Consider the following 14,742-nt stretch of genomic DNA (forward strand, 5'->3'; position numbering starts at 1 on the left):
AGGCACTTCCTTTCTAAGAACCATAGGTACTAAAGTACCGAAAAACATCTTTTCAATGAGAAATAAGAGACTGGTTTAAGACCACAGAGAATGACATCGCATGCGTGGAAGTTGCAATGTAATAAAGTCTCTCAAGGTATCAAAATACATGCATGTATGTTTGGATTATTTTATATTTTTATGGCATTTTCTTCACTGTACTAATTGACAGGTTATATTTTTGTTATAATATCTTCAACTATGATTCACCTTGTAAGTCGTCAAGGCATTAATAACAGGGCACTTCCACAAGGAAAGAAAATTTATCCCAAGCAATTCAATAGAACCCCCTACTATGAGCACCTAGACATTGTTAATTTGTTTGATACAATGCACATTGAGAAGAATGTAACAGAGACCTTATGGTGAATCTTAAATGGAAGGTGAGATAAATAAAAAATTGTCAAGATTTGTAATGACATTAAGGATGCTAATCATGCAATGCAAAGTGTGATTCATTCAAATAGTGATGGATATGGCCAAAATATAAGTGCCCTTCCATGCTTATTTAAAGAGAACCAAAGCAACGATGTTAAAGATGTTATTGAAAAAAATAAATTTCCAACTGGATTTTCTTCAAACATAAAGAATATCATAACAAAGAAAGGTGAATTAGGCGGGATAAAAACTCATTATTGGCATACATTAATTAAGGTAATTATTTTGGTGTATATATTCGTGCATTGGTAAAAATCTTGTTAGTTTTTGTTTCTACTAATTTGGGAATAAATAATCATCAATCATTATTTTTGTTACAATATGTTCTACCTCTATATTTCCTAGATAACTTTGACAACAATGTCAAACAATTTACATATGATATTGGCAAATACATGAGGTAAGTGGAGATTTATGTGCAAAGTGTAATTTGTGTTGGCGCGTTTTATTGTTCCTAAAGGACCAATTGACCTCTACACATTAAATCATCAACCTGGAGTTCCGTCTATTTATTTCAAGGTTGTCCACACAGTTGGTGCAAGAGACAATGTTAATGTCACCTAACTTGTATGTCCCTAATGGAAAATAAAGGCATACGAATGAAAGGAACAACTCACACTTGTTGAAAGAAACAACTCATACTTGACTTCTAGACTTCATCCTTAAACATCAAAACTGCGAAAGGAATCCAATCATCAAGTCTTCTTCCAAAAACAGTAAAAAAATCCAACTGAATACAAAGTTGTTTCCTAGGGAACTACATCTACAAGAAAGGGGCAACACTTATAGCTAGAAATCAATTCACCAGAAATGATATCAAAACATAAGAATTAACAATTATACATTAATCAACAGGAAAAAATAAGGAAATATAACGCTCCAAAGAACGAATTTCAATAGATATAACTCTATGATATTCAGCTGTAGCCGTTGCAAAAAAGTCACACTTTGACAATAAATCTAATTAACATCAAGTATATCTAAACAACCAAATAATTGAATAAAAAGAATTGAAAGCAAAATGCAAACTTAATAATACAAGAAAGGACGGTATTCATTCTAAGACTGGGCCCAAGATCATTGGATTTCAACTATCTCGTGGCTAACTCAACAAGATAAGTTAAAGTTGAACCGCAAATGTCTCCATTAAATTATAAATAGTAACATACAAGAAATGTCTGTAGAATTTTACAATATAGATTGAAATGATTATCTCACACTCTTCTCCTTTTACTAAGGTTCAATCCCTCATTCTTATATTACAAAATGAACCTATTTTCAAATAGAGAGTGATCTTGAGAATCTAAAGATTCTCAAGATGCTCTATTCAAATTACAAAAATCTCCATTGTTTCTTGGAATAGCAGGGTCAGGATCTTTTCTCCAACTGATTCATCCAGGATAGAAGGAAATCTCATTAAGTTGGCTATAATTAACCTGAACAGTCCCACATAATTTGTTCTTCCTTGACTATTTCAGGGAACAACATCTAGTATCAAATATCAAACATGTTCAAATAATGGTTCAAATCATAAGTAAACCATGCTTTTCGTGGTTTAAATCAATTCAAAAGAGATAAAATAATAATAGGCCATTTACTCCTTTCTAGAATCCATATCGTGCAAGTTATCACATTTTGCACACAAGAAGTCTTAGAAAACAAACATAAAAATAAGAAATAAGATCAGAAAATTGTATCAATTATGAATCCCAACATCACCCCTGAGCCTACCTTGTTGCATGACCTCAGGCAAACAAATGATTGAAATGAAGAGTGGTTAGGGAATAGGTTGGGTAAGTTTCTTCTCCTACATGCCAGAATTTTTTCCTACTCCAGACTTCTTGAAAGACAACATATTTACCTTCCTTTATCAAGTCATATTCAAATTTGTAGGAGGATTGAGGACACCATATTATGGGGCATTTGTATCTGCACCCGATCCAACCAGGACCTTCTTCAACACAAGATGAGCATAATCTCCTGCCCTACTCATAACATGTTGGAACTCTAAAAGCTAAAAGTTTCTCTATTTTTAATTTCAACGTATGATGTCTGCCACCTTTGCTTGGCTCCTCGGAGAGCTTCAACCTTGATGTCCCCTAGGTATTCCAGTCTCGATTGCAAAACTTCATTATGAATTGGTGCCAATGCATCAACAACACCATATTGTCACATCAACCTTTTATGACGGATAAGTGTGTGTATAAGGCTCCATGGCACCCCTCTAAACCAGAGGTCTAGGAAAAGCTCTCTTCTTTGAAATGTATTATAAGCTTTAGTCCACTTTATCTGATTCTGAGAGAACGATATAAACAGTTGAAACTACACATCCCCTATGAAAGGAATAGGATTATCATCCACCTTCTCTTCTAGGAAGAATTTATGCATGTACAACTCACATAAAAAGTACCTCGTATGATCATCCTGCTTATGAGAAGAGGTAACAAAGTATAAAACATTGTTGAATTCATATGGTTGTCCCGACTATATGGCCTTGAATTTAAGCGGTAAATGTCATTCTAAAATAAATAAAGTGTAATTCTGGGCCGAAGATCTACATGACAGAGAATCAGAATATATAGAACAAATTTTCTTTATTTGTTCCATGGCATTTTCAAGATGATCCTTCAGAGTCTGAATATTTTTCTTAGCTGCTCTAAGCTTGACATAAGTCTCATCCTCTGTGATTTTCAATTCTTTAAACTTTTTAAGTAGCTCTTGATGCTCCTTCTGAGGCACTACCTCTTTATGGTATCGAGCTATAATTTCTTGTTGTTCCTTCATTGTTTTATTTAAAACTCGAATGACGGCTTCCACAATTAAAGGAGTATATGGAGGTACATGTTATGTTTGTGCTCCTCTTGTAATGAAGGTTGGTGAATATTTTTGGGTCCCTGCTTCAGTAGTCAAAACATTAATTATTAATGGTCTAACTCAGTTTGAGTTCCCACAGTATAAGTAACAACAAAGTTTGCAAACTCAGTTTGAGTTTCATACTCCCAGAATTCTCTTTTCTTATCATTTTTCTTCTCGTGACTCCTTTGACGCTTACTATCCTGCAACCATTTCTTTAATTATCATGTTTTTCTTTATATCCTCCTATTTTCTTTTCTCAACAACTCAATTTCTTTGCTAGACTCGCTTCTCATTTTATCCTTTAGGTCTCTACTAGTCTTCTTTGTAAAAATATTGACCAGAGTAACTAGAGAAGAGGAAAAAATGGCTATGGCCTCAGGTTTTTTAGCCATCATTTCTTGGGTGGAATCAACTGTAACATCGATTATAGGTTCCTGAGGTTCAATTCAAAAGTCAATATGGACTTCTTGTTACATGTTTTCCAAAGGATATTGTCAAGCTACTTCTTGAGGGGAAGGGAGTTCCAAGACAGTTGCAACGGAATATGCAAAAGTTCTTGAAGAAAATCATTTTTAGGTTCTCCTGAGAATTTTAAAATAATAGTAGCTATATAATTAGGAGGAGAGGTTGGAGAATTAGGCAGTGTCTTTTGGTCATAAGAAATTTTTTGAACAAGTTGCAACTTCTTCTAAATTAATAGACTTGAGAAAGTTCCCCAATCCTTCCAGAGTTTGGGCTACCTCCATTTCCTGCTCTTAAGGAGAATTCTCTTGATGGGTCTCCTATTTTGTTCCTTCTGTCTCAAGAAATTCTTGAGGCCCACTTTCTTCCAGCGGTTGTTCAGAGGAGTCTATAGTATTTCGTGATTTAGCCAACCTAGTCAATCTTATCCTTTTTCTAGCTAGGGAGGCCAAGAGGGAAGTCATTCTTTTCTCTTCCCTGGTTAATTATTAATGGGTTGGGGTTTGTGTTTTTCCCTACAGGGTATCTTCTACCATGGAGTTCTCATTTTGGTTGGCCTGTTCATTCACTTCTGGCTACTCATTATTGAGTAGGGTATCTCCAAAATCTCCAATAGGTGCTTCACTTTCTAGTGGAGCCTCAAGGTTTCCTAAGAGCTCTTCCCAGCTCATTTATATTTGATTCAAACCTCTGATAAATATCAATTTTATGAGTCGATAGTGACTTATAACTGAGGCTTGGTCCTTATATATTTTAAGACTTAAAGTAGTTTCATGCAATAACGAATTTAGAAAATAGAGAAGGTTCAGGATTACCTTCTATCTCAATGCTGCCATTAATTTCAAATGTCAGCCTCTTACCATGTCGTACCACCCATCAAACATAATTTACCTTTGGATGATGCCTTCTAATTCCTTGCATGGCTCTGGAAATGAGGCAGGATTGTATCCTTTCCCTTTTCTAACTAATTCCTCTCTAGGGTTCGCAAAGAGGAACGTTGCACTTTGTAGTGGAGTATGTATTTTGAACCACTTCTCTCCTTCTTTGGAAAGGTCTGTCACTTTTTCCAAGACTTCTTCATTCACCTGTATCTTTCTTCGCTTTACCATTGTTACCTTATTGCTAAAATTATTCGTAAATTCCAAGGCGACTTCATTATCAAATCCTTCCAATTTGTAGGAAATAGTCTAACCACCCTACTTGATCCAGAATATTTCACGCATGCTCAAAGATCCACAAATTGGCAGGTTCGCTATGCATCGAATGGCCTCCCATTTTGACTATTCTACGGGGAGAAATTTGGAGCTAGCAACATCAGAGTTCAGAAAATACAGAGACAGAGATGTTGCACAAAGTGAAGAATTCAACAACCATAGCATGAAATAATGTTTTTTTTCAAAATTGAGCATCTGATTGTATATTTCTCATTGCTCCCCCCTAAATGAAGTTAGATATCATCCATGATCTTTCATCGTGCATTAATACAGTTGACATGACTTAAAGGATAAGGATATATTAATTAGACATAATGGAGAAACCGTCAAAAATAGAAATAAAGGGTGAGGTATGCAACGTAATTATTGGATGCATTAGTCACAAAGCATGTCGACAAGGCTAGACATTATGACACCCAAATCATTAAAATCGGAGTAAAAGCATGCAAGGATATTTTAAGCGTCAGAAATAGATAAAACAATATTGACCAAAAGATTACTTTTAGAGAAAAATGAGAGAAATTTAGATAGGCTTAGCATCTCTTCAAAATATTACATCCCTTATATGTAAAATTAAAATTAATTGCTTATGCATACTTATCATCACCACTTTCTAAGGAACGATCTCATAAGTTCCCATGGTAACCCAATGATTTTCCTTTATTATTTCTAAGGTAGGGTGAAATAGCTAAGTTTAGATGGTAATTTCAAATGTACTTCAATACCATAGGCATGTCCTCTACTGCCAGAAGGCGTCCATAGCCTCGACAGGGTTTCCTTTTAACCCATTGATATGCCAGTGTCCGATTTTACTAGAAAATATTCATAACTTTTTATTTCTTTGATTATCGATAAAAGGCCATTATTCCAGCATGGTGACCAGTGGGTGACAATGCCATTCACTAGAGCTAATGAGACGAACAAGTCGGCTCATGATGAGACCTCTTTTCCTTCGACCTAATGGTCGAAGGCCATTACCCTAGCTTGGTGACCAGAGTGGTAATGTCGTCCCATTAAGTCCTATGATCATGGTAGGCCGCCTCGTGATGATACTTCCTATCATTTTTTCAATTCCTTTATTCTTTTTGTTATTTATTAGTTTATTTTTTTGTTATGACAAAAGTTTAGTAAATGGGGTGGCTTATCAACTCCTTAATAGTTAGGGATGGCGTAAAAAGTATTGTAATCATTACCATTTTAGCTTGTCATTTTGGTTCCCAAATTTTATTTTTGAAGGAGATCGATGAACCATGAGAAACTAAAATGAAGGAAAATTCCTCTAGTGGTGATTGAAAGAATGCATTATACATATCTATATGTATTTACACCATCAGGGTTGTTTAAATCTTAAGAGGTTTATAATTCTACTAAAAATTCCTTATAAAACATTTTTTTATGGAAATCACTTGGGTGAACTAATTGTCTCATCATTATATCAAGGAAGGGCTTCAATAACAAAAAAACAAGCTAAAAAAATAACATGTCTAAAAAACGGTGGCTTAGGAAATGAAAATCATGACTAAGGAAACAAGAGTTGTGACTAAGGGAACAACAACTATGACTAAGGGAACAACAACTGCAACCAAGGGAACATCAAGTGTGACTAAGGGAACAACAGATGTGACTAAGGAAATAGAAACCATGACCAAGGGAACAACAGATGTGACTAGAGTTTTTAGACTAGAGTTTTTCCCTCTAGTCTAAAAAAAATTGTTTTTCCCTTGGTCGTGAGTTTGGCCCTCGTAACACAGGGGTTGTTGAGACTAAAATTTTTAAGATCTGAAAAAGAAACATCACACATATCAGTCCATTCGAATTCCACATTTTCTGTCATTGCATATAGTGGTGTTGCTATTTTTGACAAAATTTCTATAAAACGACGATAATAACCAACATAACCAAGAAAACTATGCACCTAGATTGGTGTTCGAGGAGTAGGTAGTGTAAGAATTAACTCATTCTTTGTTGGGTCTACCTATATTCCTACAGAAGATATGTAATGCCCCATAACTACACCCTTTTTCATCATCATATGGCATTTTTCATTACTAAGTCATAATCTGGTAGTTATGCATCGTTCAAGAACTTTTTTTAGATTCTGTAAGGCTTGGTTGAAATCATTGTCATAAGGAGTAAAATCATTCATGTATAGTTCAAATCCTTCACTGATTAAGTCAGAGAAAATACTCAATATCTCCCTCTAGAAAGTGGTAGGTGCATTGCACAACCCAAATGGTAAAACCATGTATGCAAATGTTCCCCATGGACAAGTGAATGTGGTTTTGTCCTGACCTTCGGGAGCAATTTATATTTGGTTATATGCACTAAAACCATCTAGGAAAGATAAATTTTCTTTCCAGCAAGAGTGTCGAGGACCTGATCGGCAAATGGAAGACGAAAAGTGATAATTTTTGTGTAGCTTTATTCAATTCTATTTAATCCACACAAATTATCCACTTGCCATTTTTCTTAGGGACCACAACCAGTGGTGAAACCCACTAACTGTCAGAAATAGGATATATGAAATTAGCATCAAGAAGTTTTTGCAACTCTTGTTTTACTATATCCCTAAGGTGTGGATTTAATCTTCTATGAGGCTGGTAAATGGCATAGGCATCTTTCTCTATATAAATGTGATGTGTACACATTTGGGGGTCGATGCCTCTCATATTATAATATTCCTAAGAAAAAGCCTATTTATATTTCTAGAGGATTTGGATTAACTTTTTACATTGCAGGTCATCCAAATTAGAATTAGTGTTCAAAGTCTTTCCAAGTTCAATTTCAATCGAAATACTATTATGAACTGTAGTTGTGGGTATAGGTTCATTATTCAAAACCTCCATTGGATATCCCTAGGCTTCATTATCAAGCATAACTTTTAACATTTGACATGTTGGATTCCCAATAGTAGTAGGTTGGTTAATAAAACCATTAATTACATCATCCTTAGTTTTCCTTTTAAAAGTAAGAGCTTCATTTAGAGGAAGAGGAGAACATAAATTGTCTTCCTGATATTTGGGTGGAAATGATTGATAGTTGTCGAATGATAGGCTGCGTCTAGCAAGCAGATATAAGATAATATTTTTAACGACGGTCCCTTTTGCAATTGTCATGTTTCAGTAATATTTACGAATCTCGTGAACAAGAGGTATTATCTAGAAAATAATATACTAGTGGGGTTTTGGACTTTGACCAAGTCTCACAAAACTATTCAGATCAGGAATTTCAGGTTCTCTCCTTACAACAGTTGTTGCAGAAAATTCCGGCTCAAAAATTTCGGAGTATGGCTCACTTGTCTCACCTTCCCGTTCTTTTAAATTACAAGAATGCCCCTCACTTTTACTAAAAGGAATGAGATTCCTAACAGTTGTATCTTGAAATCTTTGCTCAGATCCTATAGTTTTATCATGAATCTCAATGTTAGCTATAGCATATGACCCTGCTACTCGAGGGAAAATAGTATAACCCTTCCCAAATACTGTTTAGGTACCTACCAACACTTGAGACTCTGATTTGTGAATGATTTCATCTATAAAGGTCATTCTTCCAACGCCAACTTGTCCTTGGGTTTTAGTGTTTTTTGGGGTATATTTTTTATCTATAATTATCTATTTTGTATTCCTAGGCTTCTTCCTATTCATACACACTAAAAAAATCTAAATGTATCAACTAAGGGTAGGCACTGGCACAAGATTTTTACTTAGTGCATGCGCAGGTTCTTACCTTTCGTCTTTAATACCCAATCCTTTAGAGATATGAATAACACTTCTTTGACAACCTCCCCAAAAACGATGCCAAAATGTTGGGGCATTTTGTTGTTCCTAAAGGACCAACTAACCTCTACACATTAAATCATCAACCTGGAGTTTCATCTATTTATTTCAAGGTTGTCCACATAGTTTGTGCAAGAGACAATGCTAATGTCACCTAACTTGTATGGTCCTAATGGAAAATAAAGGCATATGAATGAAAGGAACAACTCACACTTACTAAAAGAAACAACTCATATTTGACTTCTATACTTCAATCTTAAACAATCAATACTACTAAAGGAATCAAATCATTAAGTCTTCTGCCAAAAAAAAAAAAAATCCAATTGAATTCAAAGTTGTTTCCTAGGGAAATGCATCTACAAGAATGGAACAACACTTATAGCTACAAATGAATTTTCCAGAAATGATATCAAATCATAAGAATTAATAATTCTACATTAATCAATGGGAAACAATAAGGAAAGATAACACTCTAAAGAACCAATTGCAATAAATATGCCTATGTGATATTCAGTTGTAGCCACTGCAAAAACTCACACTTTGATAACAAATCTGATTAATAGCAAGTATACCTAAACAACTAAATAATTGAATAACAAGAATTCAAAACGAAATGAAAACTTAATAATACAATAAAGGACAGTAGTCATTCCAATACTGAGCCCAAGATTGTTGGAATTCAACTACCTCGTGGCTAACTGAGCACGATAAGTAAAAGTTGAACCACAAATGTCTCCATTAAATTATAATGAGTAAATTACAAGAAATATCTATAGAGTTTTACAATATAATCAAAATGATTATATCTCGCACTCTTCTCCTTTTACTGAGGTTCAATCCCATATTCTTATATTACAAAATGAACCTATTTCAAATAGAGAGTGATCCTGGGAATCTGTAGATTCTGAGGATGCTCTATTCAAAATTACAAAATCTCCATTATTTCCTGGAATAGCAGGGTCAAGATATTTTCTCCAACTGATTCATCCAGGATAGAAGTTAATCTTGTTCATATAGCTATAATTAACCCAAATAGTCCCACATAATCCATTATTCCTTGACTATTCTAGGGAACAACAGTTGATATCAGATATCCTTGTTCAAATAACGGTTTAAATCATAAGTAAACCACTTGAATTGTAAGTTAGTCCTTCCAATCTGAGAGGGCTCTCTCAAATGTTTATAAAATCTTCTTGAAACAATTGAAACAATCAGATAACTAACTCAGATCTCTTTTTGTGATTTTGTAGGTGAAGAAAAATATGATCACTGCTACCATTTGGCATGGAGTCAAATTACAGAATGGGAAAAAACAAAGTTTAATGGAAGCTGGGGCATCTATAGCTTTTAAACTAACATAAATGAACATCTACAATCATACATAGTAAATGAAGGAAATTGGAGCACTTTGATAAGATTTCCAAGTAATCAAGATACTATGTAAAACTTGAACAACATGATAAAAACCCATAAATGCCATGACATGAATCTCAGGTACATAAAGAGAGTAGCTGAAAATTTTCTATTAAAGTATCAAAATATTACAAAAGGTCAGTTCTTCACATTCTTCATCAACCCCTCTCAAAGTCGAAAAACTATTTATTTATAGAGAAAATATCTCTTTACATATCTTGCCACCTGGGCCAAATTCAATCCACTATTTTAGAGACTTATTCCTACTTTTCTTCTAACTAACAGAGTCCTCATAGGGATTTTCTATTTTACAATAGTTGGAACTCAACTAGGACTCTACTAGATTTAAAACCATAACCACTTTTTGTTTATGTAGATAACAAAAGCCAACTACATGCTAGATTTGCTAGAGTGTCATTAAATCTTCAACCTGTTGATAGACATCAATTTAATTTCCCTCTTTTGTTGATTGTCTTGATGAGATGGTTGATATGTAGATGTGGCTATTTCCTAACTTGGCATGTTGAAATAGGAGTCTATCATGATGAGATGGACACCCTTTATCATCTGAAATCCACCTGGAGCTTGGATGTCTGATATAAAAAATATTCAAAAAGGAAGAAAAACAAAGCTTTTTTATGATTTCATAGCAAAACTGCGTTTTCAGCAGTTTCGTAGCAAACTTTGGTAGCAACTTTGAAAAACACTGGACTATGCTACCTTTTTCCTCCATCTGATGGTTCTGGGGTCTTTGTTTATGTTTATGATCTAAACATAGCCCTTTAGAATGACCTTTGCTGAAATTTAGACTAGCCTTAACCCCCAATGGAAAGCTACAGGAATTTCGTAGCAAATTCTCGGCTTCACTATGGGTAGTTGCTATGAAAGTTCCAAAACTTTGAGTTTTTCTAGTTTACATGAATTTAATGCCTCCTTATGATTCCTAATATCATATTAACTATACATATGGGTGAATTAACTAAATTAGGTATAGTTAAGAAAAAATTGAAGAGTTTGCCATATCATGGAGTAGCACTTACTTCAACAAAAATCTTCAGGTTTATCTTCTTGAGTTCAGCTTGGATCATTTCAATTTGAATTTCTAGTGTTGTAAGTTGTCTTTGTAGGCTTTTCCTATCTTCTTGTAACCAACTATTTCTTTTATACATATGTTCCAGCATCCTGTGTAAAGGTAGAGTCCTTTTTATCATCTTCTTAGACTTGTCTGCAATTTCATCACAAAAATCTATTTTCTTTAACACTTGATTTTGGTATTCACCAAACTTTGTCTTGGTCTTGATAACTTCTTATCTAACCTCCCTTAACATTTCTTGTTTCTATTTCACTTTTTTCTTGAACAACCTCCTTGCCTTTCTTTTGCTTTGATGGTTTCTTTGATAAATCTACTTTTCTCAATGGTGCTTCAGGTGTCTTCTCAACTTGTTGCATTGATCTTGTGATAGGTTTCCTTGGCTTGAAAATGAAACCCTGTTCTTCTTGAGTAAAATCTAATTTCTTTTCTCTCTTACTTTTCTTCTTGGTTTCAGTTGGGGTCACTTCTACAAGTTGATCAACTAGGCTTTCTTCAATGTCTATAGCTTCTAGGATGTCAGTGAATCTACCTTTCTTTCGACTTTGTTCTTGTTCTTTCTTCTACCTTATGGTCATTCTCCTCTTATTACTTTTAGAAGCTTCAATTATGGATTATTTCTCTGTCACTGACTGTTGTTCTGCTCTAGATTGCTGCTCTATTCTAGGGGTTGCAGATTTGGATTTTGGAGTTTTTCTAGAGGGGGTAGAAACATCTAGTTCATATCCACTTAGGAACAAAAAGGTAAGCCAATCCTTGTTCAATCTATTTAGCTCTTCAAATACTAACAATTTGATAATATCATGATGAAAAATAGAGGTACTACTTGCATCTGGTTTAGCTTGAACCTTGTCAGCCATCTTTCCTAAACTTTTGAAGAGATAAAAAGGAATATATAAGGACTGTTTACTTGTGAAGTGTAGCAACAACCTGAAGTGGTATTGGTAGACCATATGGAACCTTCCCTCACATGTAAAATACTTCTAAATAACCATCAGAAACTTGGAATAATGTTCTTTAAGACAAGTTCTCGGGATGCCCACTGTCATATCAATCCCTTGATGTTCTTCCTTCAAGAATTCATCACAATTTTGCAGCTAGAACTTTTGAAATTTAAACAATGTTTCTCATGACCTTGTTATTTCAGTAGCATGAGAAATGGTTTCTAGAGAGACATTCAAACTTAGGAGACCCACCATTGTGAGAACCCCTGTGAAATTGAGAATGGAGTCCTTGGTGATTTGCGCATGAAAACCCTACAATTTTTGAAAAAATAGAAGACACCCCACGCTTGGATATGATTGTATAAAAGTTGGGTCTTCTTCAAGAAGTTTCATGTATGTGGGCTCATAACGCACTATAGCCCCTCCTTTGTAGTGTTTTCTGGTCGCCATGCTTGCTCACATGTTGGGAATTGCTTGTGAGTTGCTTCCTTTTCACCTACACACCAAATTTAGAACACCTAGACCTCACCTAGATGACAACTAAACCTGTTTTGATAGTGCAAACCCTGATCTATGACAACACTTCTTAACTTCTTTTATAAGAGAATATGGTATAAAGGTAAAGGGAGAGGTAAAAGTGAATAAACAGGAGTGGAGGAAACGGGAATGAAGAGGTATAATGAATCAGTACATTCGGCATCGCTAACAAATATTTACAAATAAACCATTATACAACAACTAAATTTCATAGTGAGACAAGCGTCGAAGAGGACCGTTTTGCTACGGAATTGTCTGGGCCTTTCGTGGCAAATTATGGGTTTGCATAACTATGTTTTCTGCAAAATTTTGTAAAAGTGTCATCACCAACCTAATATGAAAGGATGACCTCAAAATGGATGAAGTGGTGACCTTTTCTTGTTATGATGACCCTATTAAACATTGAATGGACCCTATAAAAGCTGTCACATGAACCTAGACATAAAAACCCTATCTATAATGACCAATCAAACTAAAAAATTTATTTAGGGTTATCATAGATAACAAACTCCTTTCTAGAATCTATATTGTGCAAGTTAATACAGTCTACATAGAAAAATTCTTAGAAAACAAACATAAAAATAAGAAATAAGATAAGCAAATTGTATCAATTACGAAGTCCAACAATTTGTTCAATAATTTATTGTACAACTTATATCTGACTTCATGTGTTTTACTTATCATCATGTACTATATAGTTTTTCTCTTGAAACCTGTGATTTTATTGCTTCATTTGTAGATGTTTGTCATCTAAAGAAATCGATAAATAAGATATAAATTATTGGAGGAAATAAATTCCTCATATAATGTGTGAAATGCATAAGTATTTACCTTCGGCATTTTTCAATGCACAAGAACACTACCTCATACACCAAGTCAAGGAGATTGAGAAGTGTGGACCTGTACACACAAGATCAATGTGGATGGTTGAAAGGCACTTGAAATCACTAAAGGATTTGGTCATACAAAGAGCTCGTCCTAAGGGTTCTATGGTAGAGGTACATATTTTATATAAAACCATGGTTTATATTCGTCAATATTGTCCTACAATAGGAAAAAGTATTAATGTATTGGATCACATTTGGTATGATAACTCCATGAACAAATTTTAAGGGAACCACCTATTAGGGAAGGGTAGAATGAGGAAAGTGAGATGTAAGTAAACGGTGGATATTTATAGTACATTTGACTATTTTGTTTCTATGCATATCATACTTATTTGATTTTTAGTATTCCTGCATAATCCATTATTATGAAGGTATAAGATGGTAACTAATTATATATATGTGAATTGTTTTATTTTAGTACAGTCAGTCGAGTGGGATGCAATACATTTATACATTGTGAATAATCTTGATTGGATGAAGGTATGCATTGAACAAAGCAAACAAGCTAATAAAGTCTATATTGCTCAAAGAATTTGAACGTAGTGGAGATAACAATATTACAAAGAGGGAAATTAATTTATCGTATGGTTTAAAAGATCATCAAACGAGCATATTCACCCATACTACTTAGTTTTTTTTACAATTATATTGATGCATATGACATTATTTTTTCTTAATTTGCAAAATTTTCAAGTATTTGAAAGTGCATGTTTTATGTGTTTGGAAAATTGTAGTTGAAACACCACAACAAAATGCGGTGTGATGGCCAAAAATTTCGCATCAAAAGGTTGGATAAAAAGATGAAAACTTTTGATAGTGGGATAACTACAGTATTCCAAGTTATCAATGTTTACTCTAAAGGTGATAGGCATCCAAAATTCTCTGACAGTCAATACTATGTGTTGAGATTGCAACAAGATGATGGAGCTTAGTGAAAAGAGTCGCCTTCACTAAGTGGGCCCGCAGGCTACTTTTGGCACAAGTCTATTTTTAGACTATGTCTATTTTTAGACATATGGATCATGTCTATGGATTGCAGGTTGTTGTTTATAGATGATTGGTCAAGTTGGAAAAAATAGATGGACT

The sequence above is a fragment of the Pinus tabuliformis genome, chromosome Q (assembly GCF_031772625.1).
Source record: "Pinus tabuliformis cultivar Carrire ecotype Pingquan chromosome Q, CPIR1, whole genome shotgun sequence".
NCBI lineage: Eukaryota > Viridiplantae > Streptophyta > Pinopsida > Pinales > Pinaceae > Pinus > Pinus tabuliformis.